At 40.1% G+C, this 16,375-nt stretch overlaps 1 long non-coding RNA gene across 1 annotated transcript; it reads right to left on the reverse strand.

The window, feature by feature from the left end:
* Positions 1-5,842: 5,842 nt before the first annotated feature.
* On the reverse strand, positions 5,843-6,794 carry LOC145429777 (uncharacterized). The gene is made up of 2 exons (XR_013910097.1): positions 6,201-6,794; positions 5,843-6,120 (listed from the first exon to the last, which is right to left on the reverse strand). It is a non-coding gene; the product is annotated as an uncharacterized LOC145429777 (long non-coding RNA).
* Between the last annotated feature and the right edge of the window lie 9,581 nt (positions 6,795-16,375).

Consider the following 16,375-nt stretch of genomic DNA (forward strand, 5'->3'; position numbering starts at 1 on the left):
AGATTTTTGTGTCGGAGAGGTATTCACTTCTATAATTATGACCAACTATGGTTGTCAGTGAATACCCAATACTACACATACACAAATGAACAGAAACACACATAAATGCCTTGACACGTGCACACAGAAGTTGAAAAATATGAGATAGAGCAGGTCCTGTTGCACTGTACTCGTGATGCTGTCAGATGCACTCAGTGTCTCATTTCAGGCTGCAAAAACTTGCTCTCTTGACTAGGCCAAATCAGCCAATCAGAAGAGGGATGGAGTGACCTCCTAAGCCCTAGATGAGGCACTTTTGTGATGGCAGCCACTGAAAGAGTAATTGAATGTCACAATAGCTGACAGCCCAAGTGACAACTTGGAAGAGCACCTGCTGGTGAGACATGTCTTGAAACGAGGATTTCTGAGGGTGAAAGGAGCACAGAGATATTTCAGAATGAATCACACAGTTCTTGACAGGTTGCACTGTTAGGCAGTAAAATTCATGTCCAAATACATAGATGTAATCTTGTTCCTCTCTGAGGTGAAACAGAAACTGTGCATTGAATTTAATATACATCACATAAAGTTATTAAGGTTGGTCACACCATTATTTGCCCCTTTCGTCTTTTCTTAGTTTTTTTTGCATATTTACCACACTTATATATTTCAGATCATCAGTTTTGATATAAGATAGTGATAACCGGAGTGAATACAAAATACAGGTTTTATGATTTCTTTATTTAAAACAACAACAACAACAACAACAACAACATCTATCTAAACCTACCTGGTCCTATGAAAAAGTAATTACCCCCAATCCTATAAACTGGTTATGCCAATCTTGGTTGGCAGTGAGAACTGCGTCAAGCAATGTTTCTTTGCAGAAGAATATCACAGTCCTGAAGCAACATCGTTCTGCCTCATACACAAACTGCCGCCACCGACTATAGGCAAGGCAAGGCAAGTTTATTTATATAGCACAATTCAACAATAAGGTGATTCAAAGCGACTATAGATGTCTCTTAGTGTGCATTAGCGTGCTGAGCTCTGTTAGCATTCAGCTATCAATCAACAAGTGCAACAGACCATCATACTAACATCACCATGTTTGGCGCTTTGGATGTTTTCTTTTTTTAAATTCCGAGTTAGTTTTACGCCAGATAAAACAGTCACTGCCAAAAGTCTTGGCAATCATCAAAATATTTTCTATTAAATGTGGGCCTTTGTATTATATTTGGTCAGCAGCGGCTTTCGCATGGGAACTCTGACATGGATGCCATTTTTGTCCAGACTCTGGTCAGTTTAAATTTAAATGATGAACACTGACCTTAACTAAAACAAGCGAGACCTTCAGTTCTTCAGATGTTGTTGTGTGTAGGGGCAGTTAGATTTGGATGGCTTTTTGTTAACTTAAATCAAAATATATTTTAGGTTTTGTATTTTATATTGCATTCTTATCTTTGTCTAGTATAAAAATTTGTTTGATCTGAAAAATTTAAATGTAACACATATGCAAAAACAAAAAACAAACAAGAAACAATAAATCAGAATGGGGGCAACTGCTTTTTTCACAGCACTGCCAGGTTGGTTATCAACATCACAGTATAACGTTCCATCTCAAGGACTCCCTGGCAAGACGCTACTTAGAGAGTATAGTTAAAAGTGGATTAGCGTGGCTCAGTGAAGATGATGAATTAATGAAGGCTTGACATCAGCTATGTGACTTGAGTAAATTTAATTGATGCAGAAAATCTGTGATGCCACAGATGTGAAACAAAACTCAGTGAAAGAGACACATCTGCTGTCATTTGTCTTTTTTTTATTTACTAATTAAAAAAGCTAACTTTTGTACTTTGATTTCTAATCAGAACATCTCTCTACCTGCTGTATATACTTATAATTCATTATGCTTCTTGTAACACTGCTTCTGTCATATTGTAGCATGTCATGAGATGCACTGACAGATAATTACAGTCCCACACACTGACACAAACCTCTATCCTAATGGGAACATACACAAGAAATTTCATTTAGTGTTTAAGCAGGAACACAAAGTCAACCAATAAAAAAGTCAAAGCACTCGCCACAATGATTCTGATGCAGAAAAGGATACAAACAGAAATGAAGGCTACAATACTACGAGGTCTGAGTGCTAATCACTGCCATTTTATCACCTTTTAATTGTGGTGCAAGAAGAAAAAGCATGTTTAACACTTTCTTTATTCACCCATTGAATAATTCACAAAACAACATACAGCGCTTTACAAGGTCACCCAATATAAGATTCATGCCAGAGTAATGATTTACCAAAACCCTTTTTTATATTTGTACAGACTGTTTAACCTGTTATCACCAAGAGGCTTTCTGAGCTTCCTGCTCAAAAATGACATGCCCAAAGTGAACGGAGTATTTCTCTGCAGTTACAAACTCTTTATGATTTTTTGCTGTGTCAAAGTTACTGAGACTGGAATCTAGAATAAGTAAGTAGATTTTTTCCTTGCCTCATTTATTTTTGGATTTTATTGCATATAGCCATTTTGAAAATATGACATTTAACTCCAGTAAACCAGTAATCACATGCAAGGATTTATGCTTTTGAAACGAAACAGTGAAAAACTACAGCACTTTTAATAAGTAGATAGCCAGGCATGATATTTGATGACAATGATATTTTAACCCTCTCGAGGCAGAGGTTGCCGATTTGCAACAGTTAAAAACTAACAATCTGATTACCCCACATACATATATTTTTTTTTTACTCAGAAGTACCACTGCAGGACTTGGTTGTGCATTAGCAACAAAAAGTTTAATTTGAGCCCGAGAGGGTTAATGCTAAAACTGAATTATTCTTGAACTTTCAAATGTAGTAAACAAATAAAAAGAGAAAAAAATGGTGAAGCACATTATTATTTTAAGTTAAGATTACAGTTTACAGTTACAGATATGTATTTGCATTCCTGAACAGAATAATTAATTTTAGTGGTTGTATTGACTAAAAGAAGTCCAGAGTTCCTGCTCAAATTTGGGTATAAAACATGAATTCAGTTCAATGAATACAGTAAATAATTTTTTGACATATTTATTACATATTTTTGTTTCCTTACTTATGTGACAAGTAATTGTATAAGGGTAAATATAATTGTTTGACAAGTGTGTTGTGTGATTACTTAATTTCTTGCAGTAATTATTACACTACTGTCATAAAAATGTAATTTGATTACAGAAGCAAGTTACAGTATCACCACCAAGTATCACCCAGCACTGTGCATAATTATACTGACATAACTGCCCCTAACACTATAAAATATTACAAATCAATAAGTGTCAAGAGAGAAGGAATTACATGTAATCGCTCATAAGGCCACTGGGCTCTCTTTACCTACCTTGATGTGCTTGTCCCTGTGTGTCTGGCCAGTTACTGCATTGCTCTGTCAACACACCAGAGGCCCTAAATAAACAAGCATGGAAAGGCTCTGTAGTGCAGAATTGCGATCAATATAATGTAGTGATATTCTGCCAGTTCAGCAACACCTTCTAGTCAAAGGCCATTTCACGAGAATCGATAGCTGTACGCTATGCTCCGGACAGGAACACAAGTACTGACAGTGAGACGTAGGAAATGATCTCTAAGAATTCTCAAAATTCTTTCAGCTTTACTTTGGAATATGTGCTAGAATCACTTACCAGCCTTTTTGACATCATTTGTCAAAAATATTGGTTTTAGTCTTGCTTTCTTAAAATTATACAGCTAAAACATCACAATTTGCAGAATGAGACTGGATAAAAAAAGAATGAGAGAAAATTTTCATGCCATAACCTTTTCTCAGTCGGTTACTCATGCATGAATAAGACAGTTTTGTCTTGTTCATGCATGAGTGTCTTGGCTCAACAGTAATGGATCCCCATCCTACTTATCCATAGTCAAGGCACGGGCAGCAATTAAGTAGTCTAAAGTGGAGAAGGCAAGGTGATGCAATTGCAGTAACATACAGGGCTATAAAACACTGTGTTTTATAGCCCTCCCGAGCTTAATGTGATGAGTGTGTTTTCTGCCTAGTTCAAAGTAGACAATCTGAAGACCATCTTAAAGATGCTGACATACAGTATGAAGCAAAACAGCATGCCCCAAACCTAATGAAGAGAAATCTGAAGACTTTATCTGATGAAACACACAGGAAATAGTAGAGTCCATGTGGAACATGAACCTTTTGAAGTTTATGAGTTCTAAAACAGTCTTGTCACTGTCTTATACAGAAGAGAGTCCAGGCTACCCAATGTATATTCATGATTCCAAATCCCTTTTCAATAATAGTGCTGATCTTTATCAGCTAAGGCATTTTTTTGCTGCTTGGCTTTTTTGAGTCACTGAACTTCAAACAGAATGCTCTTGCATACACAAACTTTCTCTTCTGTAATTACTTGCTGCCAACTATTTTTATTTCAAGGCAGGCCTTCTTTTGCTTGTAATTATATGCAGCAGGGCAGCTGCTATTATGCTTTAATTCAGTGGGGGTGGATACAGGTCATTCATTCTGCAAGCTGGCCTCACTAATGGAAACGCAGATTGCTGGAGTCAATAAGCTGAGATTTGTTTAGGATGGTAATTGTCAATAGGACGATAAGAAAAACACACACTACTGTATGGTATAAAGTATGATGATTATTAGATTGACAAGTCACTTATAATACTGCATTGGACAGAATAAAATCATTCAGAATGAAAGGAATATAACCTTTATGTATGAATGTGAGAACTTCATATTTTGAAATAACTACTTTCCTATTATTTTAAAAGTATATAAAACAGAAAGATGATTCTTTAACCCCAATCTTACCGACTGGGGTCCTTGTTTTTTTTGTCATACTTCACATGTTTATATTTGATTTTTATCCTTTTTAAACAACCATATTGATAGCTTGGCTTACTTTACAGGAAGTCAGATTTGTGGGTGTTGAACCGTTCTAGGGCTGCCCTTTGTCACTGATTCTGTTCATAATATCTTTGGAAATAATCCCTGCACCTAGAAACGTTTGGTGGTCTCTTGTCTTAGCTTTTTGCAGATGATGTGGTTCTCTTGGCTTCATTGAGCCATGACCTCCAAGTTGCACTGGGTTTGTGGCCTACTGTATAACAGCTGGGATAAGAATTAGTACCTTGAAGTCTGAGACCATGGTTCTCAAAGGGTGGAGAGCCCACTGTATGTTGGGAACGAGTCGAGTTTAAGGATCTCTGTGTTTGGTGATGAGTGCGCAGAGAGTGAAGTGGCTAATTGACACACAGGTTGATGTGGTAATGGCAGCGATGCAGAAGCTGTTTAGATTTGTTGCAGTGAGGAGAGAGCTGAGAATGAAAATAAAGTGGTTGTTCAATTACAGTTTCCAACTGCACCCTGTTGGCCCACAGCACTACAGGCCGTTATTAGTAATCTGGGTCCCAAATAATCCAGTATGGAAATCTCATTCTTGATGATGCCCATGTTTCATTTGATAAAGATTTTGATGCGCTTACTGATGTAACCCTTCCATTTTTCTGGGCTTAGGACCAGCACTATGAGTACACTGGCTTGTGGCTGAGTGTTTACAATAGGAATACAAATAAAGTAAAAAGCTGTGTAACAAAAAGGTTCAATGAATATCTAGAGTAGTTTAGGGCTTATCACCCCCCATTTTAATAGATAACACCAACTCTAAATCAATGTACACTTCATCTTTGGTCACAAAGAAATCCCTTCCAAAAGAAGCTTAAAAATGTAGGGGTGATGCACAATTAAAACACATTCAAGTCAGTATCTATTAGATTGCAAGTCTGTCATTTTGATTGTGAGTGCAAAATTCACTCTTGTCACTGTCCCTCCCCTGAAAATCAGCAAGAGACTGCTGTCTGTGCAAACAGATAAAGTTCTTGTCACGGGGCAGAGTGGCCTGTACTGAACAGGACTCAGGTGCAGGAACCCAGAGCAGAGACAGCAGATGATGTGATGTAACAATTATTTATTAGGCTTAAGTGCAAGAAACGTAGCAAGGACAAAAAAAAAAAAACAAGACGTGGAGTTTGACGTGGCGTGGCCTGGGAAACGTGGCTAGGGTGAGGGAACGGGGCCTGAGATGCAGAGTGGAGCTGAGCAGGGAACAGTCACGCTGAAGAGAGAAGATAGTGGAGTTAGGGAGGTAGTGGAGGCAGCTCTGAAGTGGCAAGTTGTAAGAGTAGCAATTCTTACTTGCAGTAGGGGACATAGAGTGTTGAGAGGGGGGTGATGAGAATCCAGGGGAGGCTGAGTGGCGTGGAAAGGCTGACCCGAGATCCGGGGCTACAGATGGAGTGTGATGGCAGGAGGGCAGGCAGGTGAGGCACAGAGAGATTTTCAAAATGATGGCTTGGTATCCTGAGTCCAGAGGTGGAGCGTGAGCCAAGGTGAATCCACCAACTGCAGCACAAGAAAGTCTTGTTAACGAGAGACATCACCGCAAGAACTTGAAGCATAAGAGCCTTTTACCAACATGGGTTGATGACGAACTGGCAGTGAATGAACATCAACGTGTGGCTTAAATCCCTCTGACTTGATTGCCTGCAATAGGCTCCAGGCTTGCTCAAGCTGGAGGAGTTGGCCCTGCCCAGGGGCGGATCCCAGGTAAGTTCAGGAGCCTTACGGAAATTCCAGCCACCCACCGCAGACCATGACAGTTCTACGCTGATAAGGCTGTAAGAATATTGAAATATATTAATTTAATTTGCCCAAGTGTGCTGAAGCCTCATTTGCTTCATCTTAGCTATCGGACACATTTTTCTCTCAGGACTTGCCTGCTTTCACCTGCATTAAAATCATTACAGTGAGGGATCTTTTCATAGCTGGTATGGGCAGAAGAAACAATTGCAATGACAGAAACTGGATTTGAATGGTCTAAAAATGGACATGGTAAGACAGACCTGAAAAACCCAATCCTTTTAGAAATTGCATTTGGTGGCTGTAGCTCAGGTGGCAGAGCAGGTCAGCCACTAATCAGAAGGTCGGTGGTTCGATCCCAGGCTGCCTCCTGGCTGCATGCCAAATATCCTTGGGCAAGATACTAACCCCATGTTTGCCATGTTTGTCAGAGGGCCCGGAGGCACCAGTGTCCGGCAGCCTCGCCTCTGTCAGTGCGCCCCAGGGCAGCTGTGGCTACAATGTAGCTTGCCATTGCCTGTGTGTGAATGGGTGGATGACTGGATGTGTAAAGCGCTTTGGGGTCCTTAGGGACTGAGTAAAGCGCTATACAAATGCAGGCCATTTCCATCATGGTGAAGCCATTATTTCTCCACTTTCTGGTTTCCAGGCACTACATTACAGTCAAGGTAAAAAGAAAGTTCATCCATTGTCAGTTTTATGGTTTGACATATCAGGATATACTTAATAAATAATATTTAGCAGATCCTTTGCTATACAGAGTTTGTTATTGACTCACTGACTGCTGGATGCCCAGGCCCTGTGGCTGTGAAACAAGGTCAAATGATCACCAATGTGCTTGACAGTTGGTATGAAAGTGTTTTTTGCCAGACGGGGTGCTGTGCATTAATATACAATAGGGGTCTCAAACTTAAAGTGAGCTGTGGGCCACTGCTGGCACTGTCATCTCATTGGAGGGACTTTAGTGTTCAAGTAGTACAAAAAAAACTCCAAACAAACAAGAAAACACCCACAAATATTTCTGAAAATGTAGTTTTTTATTTGTTTTTTGTTTTTTTAATTCAACATATTGTATAACAAGGCAAAACTGAAAACATGAATGCAATTTTTTTCTCACTCTTAACTAACTGAAGCCTTTCATTGAACTACCAAATAAACACATTGGTACTCTCTTTCTGGCCAGACACGTGGCAGCACTTCTGCTATAAATTTGTTCATATTTACCAAAATAAAAATGTAGACATAAGTGCAAACATTAGTTTTTAACTGCTAGTGAAAATTGTTTTCTTTCCAAATAACTCTCTCACTGAACCAACACAGCCTATCTCTCAACATATTTGTACTCTCTGCTTATATTGCCTTCATATTAAATAATTTTTTGCTTTTAAAATATTTTTTTTTAACATTGCATTTTACAACAAACAAATCCTGCCTAACAAGAAAAGTAACTCCAATGGTCAAATTGCATTATATTTCTTCATGTTAATATAAGGGCTGCAAGTAGGGGTGATGTGGGCCACAAGTGGGCCCCGGGCCCACAGTTATTAAATTGTACTTTTCAAACATTAACACTTACAATACTAACAGCTGGTTAACATTCAGATTGCTGGTGTATATTTTTTTTATTTTGTGTTCCTCAGTCATATGTTATGCTTGAGGGTATGACATAAGAACACCTACACAAAGAGAAACCTTACTACAAAGGCTTACAACAGAATTATAACAGCAGAGGAAACCAGAACTTGATTAGAAAGGTAACACTTTTATTTTCTGAAACTATGTTTGTGTACTTTGTACCTTAACCCTTTAGAGCCGATCGGAGCGGGAACGCTCTGTTATGCGTAACTATTTTTAAATCCCGGTAGCACTGCAACCACGTAAGGTAGCACAAAAATTTTTTTTGCATATGAAACCGGAGGAGTTGTACTTACATATTGTGCCATCAGCTTGTCCTAGGTCACGGTTTCCTTCCACATAAAGCTTTGCAAAAACTGCATAAAAAGCGCTTGCAGGAACAAAAACATAATATTCCAGAAACACGCTTTGCCGGTCCGATCAGCTGTTCAAAACACTTCCTACGTTGGAATAGACGTCAGCGCGAACTTTTGCATTTCCGCCATTACCTGGCCGAAACTGGAAGTGACGTCATTTTCGCGGAAATGTAGTCTTTTTTGCGATCAGGGCCTCAGGGCCTATACTGGTGTTTTTAAAAGTTATCTTTGACTTTATGACTTTCTGTGTCGTTTCTGGGATGCTTAGGACTCATATTGCACTGCTGGAAATAGTTTATTTTGATGCATATGCTGCTTTTTTGCAAATTTGCAGTATAATATTTATTTTCGTTTTTCCTGCAGTGTATAAAAATTGGTGTATTTCAAAAATAAAACTATGAAGACACTCAAAATAAATTTCCTGTGGTGGGAAACTATTTTGTGCAACTTTTTTGTATTTACAGTTTTGAGGGATAAGCCTCTTAAATTTCTCTAACTACAAATATATGTTAAAAAATCAAAAACGATTTTCAATTTTTTTGTAGTTTATTGCACTTTTTTGCAATTTATGTAATTACTATGCACTTAATGAATACATATTATTAAAATCTGGGCTATAATGGTTGTATTGATGTATAGCAACTTGAAATGCTCCCAAAAACGGCTCCACAGCATGTAAAAATATAATATAAGCTCTGGCGGACTTGGTTCTATGGTAGGTCTTAAAGGGTTAAATGTAACCAAATCCTAAGTGATCCACTGGTGACCTGGTGGATTTTAGGAACCTTTCAACACTGGCTCATTGTAGTTATTAAAATAGGCTCTAACAATAAATATTTTAAATGGGGCACAGCCTTTGACATGGTAAAATGGACATGGTAAGACAGCCATCAGAATTTCATGATCTAAATATCAATTTTTGCATCAGCCTTCAAGTTAGGAAAACTCAACAAATGATTATATGTGTATGATTTTGTTTAAAGTTATTACAAACAGGTATAGACCAAACTGAAAAAATATAATATTTTCATACTAAAGAAGCTTTTCCATTGTCAGCTCATGATTATAAAAGATTCACTAGGTCTCATAAAAAGATCCTTTATCTTTATTACAAATGAGACAATCTGTTCTCAACAAAGTCCTAATCAGTTCATCTGCTCTTAACACTGGTCTAATCATAGCTAAATCTAATGATGGCATGCCCAGGAGCACGCCATCCCCATGAAACTAGAAAACGATTGTCTAATGCACTGCGGGAACAGAGAGAATAATTACCCAGAGGTTACTGCTTCACAGTTGGAAACAGAGTTTGTCTGATGACATGTAATTTAACCTGTTACCCTGCAATCTGAAAACCATAAAACTGCCATACAAAAAAAGAATAACAAAGAATATCACATTAATGTTCCATTGGCTTTGTCAGCCCGAGACTTAAATGAAACTGGAAAATTACTTTTTTATTTGGGAGTTATTTTGGAAGGATGTAAAAGGGCAGTGGTTTCCAAAGTGTGGGGGGCACGCCTCCTAGGGGGGCACAGAGCCATTGCTGGGGGGTTGCAGTATAAATTAAAAAAAGAGTGCTTGGACACTGATAGCATAATGGACAGTTTTTTGACGGGGCTCCCACACAAACACAAAGCAGAAGATGAAACTTAGCAAAATATGCTTCCAAATCAATTTACAGAGGTTTAGATCAAATTTAACCATAATGGTGTACCATAATGGTGTACCATAATGGTGTACCATAATGGTGTATTTAGTTGCACATAAAAATTTGACTTTGGATTAATTTTTAGTCATCCTGTAAAAATGTCCTGATAAATAACTATAGGAATATTTTCCAATAATAGTAATTTAGAAAACATCCCAGAAACCTCTGAATACATAAACAGTATTCAGAGCAATTGGTTTAGAGATAGATATATTTATTTATGGCATATATGCATATTTTAGATTGTATGATGAAAATAAATATATAAGAGATAGATGTAGATGCAGGAGTAAGTATTTTCTTCATCCTGGTACTTTTTGAACTGGAAATGGCTCTCAGTATTTTAATGCTCATTTGGTTTTTTTTTAAGTGTAGTAAAGCTTGATATTAAGTATCTGGCCATGTAGTTTTTATCTACAAACATTTGTAAAAGAATCTTAAAAATGCTCATTATAATGGTACTGTAACAGGATGCCACCAGTGAATCAGTCAATATGTGAAGTTTTTTTCCTTTCTAGATATGCCACAGTCAACTGTAAGTGGTATTATTGCAAGGTGCGAGTGTTTGGTAGATGCCAAGAGAACATACTTTCCTGACTGCATTGTGCCAGCAGTAACGTTTGATGGAGGAGGGATAATGCTATTGGACTGTTTTTCTAGTGTAGGCCTGGAACTCCTGATGCTTCAGCTTACCAAGACTGCTCCAAAGTTGTAATAAGATATTTTCTATTTCACCATGACTCTGTCCCCTTTGCTGCACATTCACAGGCATGGCTGGATGAGTTTGGTATGGAAAAACTTGATTGGCCCAAAGCTGGGCCCTGATCTCAATCCTGTTGAGGAGCTTTGGGAAGAACTAGACTGGAGACTGCGAGCCAGGCCCTCTCATCCAACAGCAGTGTCTGACCTCACAGATGCTCTTCTGGATAAATGGGCAACAACTCCAACATACACACTCCAAAATCTTCCAGAAAGCCTTCCAAGAACAGTGGAAGCTGTTATAGCTGCTGAGGGGGAAACCAACTCCACATTAATACCTCTGGATTTAGACTCCTGTAGGTGTAATGTGTAGGTGGCCAGATACTTCTGTCAATATAATGTAAACATTATGTACTAAATACATGTTACAGAAATTTACAGGAATCTAAACATAAAAAAGATTTAGGGATTTAGAGAGAATTGCCTCTGTGCCTGTTTTGTCAGATGAAAATGGAAGTTATTTTTGCTACAAATCTGTGTATTAGATATTATGACCTTTTCTCCATTTGTATTCCAATATTGTTTTAATACTGGGATGGGCTAAAGGATTTATTTACATCAGTGTGTGACAAGCCAAGTGGGTTCATAAAGAACTTACTGATCAGAGACCAGTATGTATATTGCCTTTTAAAACACAAGACTGTGTATCAGAGGGGATGTGGAAATATGTAAACATTGTCTATTGGCTATTCTGATATTTTTTTTAATGTTTCATTTTAGTTAGTACACTACAGGTAAGACATGGGAGTTCCAGCTGAGAATATCAAATTGTACTTTGAAATGACCAGCAGCTGTTTTTCCTGGCTTTCTTGTGAAAGCCAACGGTACTTGTAAAGACAGAATCACTCCAGCTAAGAACAGGACAGATCCTTTGTCTTGTGATGGTGAAGAGCAGCCAAAAGCTACCCTCCCCCTCCCTTTTCTTCTGTCCCTATCTCCCTCTCCCTTCATCGTGCACTGTTATTTTTGCAGGTGCATCTGCAGTGATCTATTTTTCTCTTCACATCTTTTAATGATTCATGCTTTGGGGTTTCTCGCCCCCTCATTCTAAAAGCTTAGTGAACAGAGAGAGAGACAGAGAAGGAGAGAGAAAGAAAGGGGTGGGGGACTGATCAGAAGAATAACTGAGCAATCATAAGGGTATGAACAAAGCATAGGATTAGAAACACAAAGAATAAAGAGGGACCAAAATATTGTTTTAAAAGAGTGGCAGAAAAGAGGCATGTATTGTAGGAGAAATGATGAAATATGTGTTTTATTGTAAGCCATTTTCTGAAAATAGTTACTCAGCATGGAGCTGTTTGTCTGATATGACCAGTCTGTGATACATCAAGAAAGAGAAAAAAAGAAATTTCAGCACAAATAACTCAGTCAGTAAATGTATTCGTCATGTCTTTTTTGTGGTAGATCAATTATAGAAGGAAATGGGGAATTTCTTTGTCCAGTGCCTTTGTACTTGAAGAATATTAAGGTTTGAAAATGCAGCTGATATTGAATGTGCAATGTCAGTAGAAGAATTTAGCAAATTATTGCTAGAATTATTGTGGTCTAATCTGCCTGGGTTTCTGTTTCAAAGGTGTCATTTCTGTAATCATTTTAAATTGCAAACAAAAATGTTTATGAGGAAACATGACTGATGATTATGCTATCTAATAAAATGGAAATGTTCAGTGTATAAGTGCCAAAATGTGTTTATAATGGATGAATTAGTAAAATGACATTATATTCCTTATTGTTAATCCATTATATGATAATGGCAGGCATTTTTTTAATGGAATATTGGATTGTCCAACTTTTTTTACTTTAACATCACGTCCATCTAATTACTATGATCATGATTTTAGTTAATTGCCTTTTACAAATGTACACCTGGGTTCATTGATGGAAATCCTGTCTTCAGTCATCAAATGGTAAAGGTCGAGGTCCCTGTTACCTGATAACAAACAATTCTGTATATAAATGAATAAAAAGTGGACAGTTTCACTGGTCACAGAATTTCATGAACTGTCTTCAGATTTTGGCAAACATCAACTTTAACGTACTAAAACATTTTAGATTTTAGTGAACAAAAATCATGGTCACTAAACCTTCGTGAAATTTTCCTTTGTCAGAATGGATGCAACTGTGAGGACACAATTCTAGTACTTATCCAAATGCACCTGCTGATAGTGACATTTAGCAATGACAGTAAACCATTAGGTAAACTCCCCTTAAAAGAAATACAGGTGTTCCACAGGGATCCATTCTTGGAACAGTTTTTTTTTCACCCTTTATATAAACAATATTATCTCTTCCACTTACGCTATAATGTACTTTTTTGTTTTAAACTCTTGATAAAACGAAGTACATGGTATTCAAAAGGTCATATATCCAGTTGGAAGTCCATACCAGATGTGTCATGGTCTTAAAATTGAAAGTATTTTTCTCTGTATAACTACTTTAAAGTTTATCTGGATGCTGACTTCTTTTAAGTTCCATGTGGAATACTAATGAAAACAAAATCTGAATGCAAATTATGTTTCCCTTCAGCTAGTCATAAGATCAATGTACACTTTATTATTCTGTCTGCTCTCTGTTATGGTCATACTGGCTATATGCATGTTTCTTCATCCACCTTGAAATCTGTCAACCCTGCTAATCGCAAAGTACCACATTTTCTCACAGGTGATTCTTTCCAAATGCAAAATTGTTTCTTATATATTAAAATGACATGATCCTCCTTAGCAATTAGAAGAAAGAAGAAATTTATGTTTATTTATAAGGCTGTACTTCAAAAACCGACCAAATACCTCTTCTCCCTTGTTACACATAAACACAGTACTTACAATATCTAGTCAGGATGCTGATGATCAGTGATGGGAATAACGGCGTTACAAGGAACGGCGTTACTAATGGCGTTACTTTTTTCAGTAACGAGTAATCTAACTAATTACTACTTCTATTGTTACAACGCCGTTACCGTTACTAACAAGAAAATGCGGTGCGGTCATGTTACTATTTTTCAACAACCAGACATTGAAGCTGTCTTCAGCATACTGCACCTTACCGCATCAGTTGTACAAAAGTAGCTGTCTATGAAAGTAATCTGGGCGCTACAGCTGTAAGCAGCTGTGCGCTCTCCCGCGGACGGCAATCACTATCTGCCCGACGATCACTTTTTGGTACAACACCTGGAGCTAAGGGGTAAAACAATCGCATGAGTGCTGCTGTTTGACTGAGGAAGAATATAGCAGTCGTGGTAAGCCAAAAGACTTTTGGACTGCCTCGAAGAGATTCTGGCAAACCGTCAGGCGTCTCAGGAGGGGAAAGCGGTGCTCTACCTGCACTGTGTATAGTGCTGGTGGAGCGCTGCTGACGTCGACTGAGAAAATTGTCAGGCGGTGGAAGGAATACTTCGAGGACCTCCTTAATCCCACTGACACGTCTTCCGAGGAGGAAGCAGAGTCTGGGGATGAGGGGAATGACCCGCCAATTTCCGGGGGCAAGGTCACTGAGGCAGTTAAACAACTCCTTGGTGGCAGAGCCCCTGGTGTTGATGAGGTCCGCCCCGATTTCCTGAAGGCTCTGGACGTTGTAGGGCTGTCCTGGTTGACACACCTCTGCAATGTTGCGTGGAGATCAGGGGCAGTACCTGTGGACTGGCAGACCGGGGTGGTGGTCCCCATCTTTAATAAGAAAGGGGACCGGAGGGTGTGTTCCAACTACAGGGGAATCACACTCCTCAGCCTCCCTTGGAAAGTCTACGCCAGGGTGCTGGAAAGGAGAGTTCGTCCGCTAGTCGAACCTCGGATACAGGAGGAACAATGCGGTTTTCGTCCTGGTCGCGGAACACTGGACCAGCTCTTTATCCTCTCGAGGATACTTCAGCGTGCATGGGAGTTTGCCCAACCAGTCTACATGTGTTTTGTGGACTTGGAGAAGGCATTCGACCGTGTCCCTCGGGGTGTCCTGTGGGAGGTGTTGCGGGAGTATGGGGTGTCTGGCCCATTGCACTGGAGCGGTTCGCAGCCGAGTGTGAAGCAGCGGGAATGAGGATCAGCACCTCCAAATCTGAGGCCATGGTTCTCAGCCGGAAAAGGGTGGATTGCCCACTCCAGGTCGGGGATGAGTTCCTGCCCCAAGTGGAGGAGTTCAAGTATCTCGGGGTCTTGTTCGCGAGTGATGGGAGAAGGGAGCCGGAGATCGACAGACGGATTGGGACTGCAGCTGCAGTAATGCAGACGCTGCACCGGTCCGTCGTGGTGAAGAGGGAGCTCAGTGTAAAAGCGAAGCTCTCAATTTACCGGTCGATCTACGTCCCTACCCTCACCTATGGCCACGAGCTGTGGGTAGTGACCGAAAGAACGAGATCGCGGATACAAGCGGCAGAAATGAGCTTCCTCCGAAGGGTGGCTGGCCTCTCCCTTAGAGATAGGGTGAGAAGTTCGGCCATCTGGGAGGGGCTCAGAGTAGAGCAGCTGCTGCTCCACATCGAAAGGAGCCAGCTGAGGTGGTTCGGGCATCTGATAAGGATGCCCCCTGGGCGCCTCCTGGGTGAGGTGTTCCAGGCATGTCCCACCGGGAGGAGGCCCTGGGGCAGACCCAGGACACACTGGAGAGATTATATCTCTCGGCTGGCCTGGGAAAGCCTTGGTGTTCCCCCGGATAAGCTGGAGGAGGTGGCTGGGTAGAGGGAGGTCTGGGCCTCTTTGCTTAGGCTGCTGCCCCCACGACCCGGCCTCGGATAAAGCGGATGAAGATGGATGGATGGACGTAGATCGACCAGTAAATTGAGAGCTTCGCTTTTACACTGAGCTCCCTCTTCACCACGACGGACTGGTGCAGCGTCTGCATTACTGTAGCTGCAGCCCCAATCCGTCTGTCGATCTCCGGCTCCTTTCTCCCATCACAGGCGAACACGTCCCCGAGATACTTGAACTCCTCCACTTGGGGCAGGAACTCATCCCCAACCCGGAGTGGGCAATCCACCCTTTTCCGGCTGAGAACCATGGCCTCAGATTTAGAGGTGCTGATCCTCATTCCCGCTGCTTCAAACTCTGCTGCAAACCGTTCCAATGCGAGCTGGAGGCCCTCACCCGATTAAGCCAACAGAACCACATCATGCGCAAAAATCAGAGATGAGATTCTGAGGCCACCAAAGCGAAAGCCCTCCGCCACTTGGCTGCACCTAGAAATCCTGTCCATAAAAATTATGAACAGAACCGGAGACAAAGGGCAGCCCTGGCGGAGCCCATCACTCACCGGGAACGAGTCCGACTTATTGCCGGCAA

The sequence above is a fragment of the Astatotilapia calliptera genome, chromosome 1 (assembly GCF_964374335.1).
Source record: "Astatotilapia calliptera chromosome 1, fAstCal68.1, whole genome shotgun sequence".
Classification (NCBI taxonomy): domain Eukaryota; kingdom Metazoa; phylum Chordata; class Actinopteri; order Cichliformes; family Cichlidae; genus Astatotilapia; species Astatotilapia calliptera.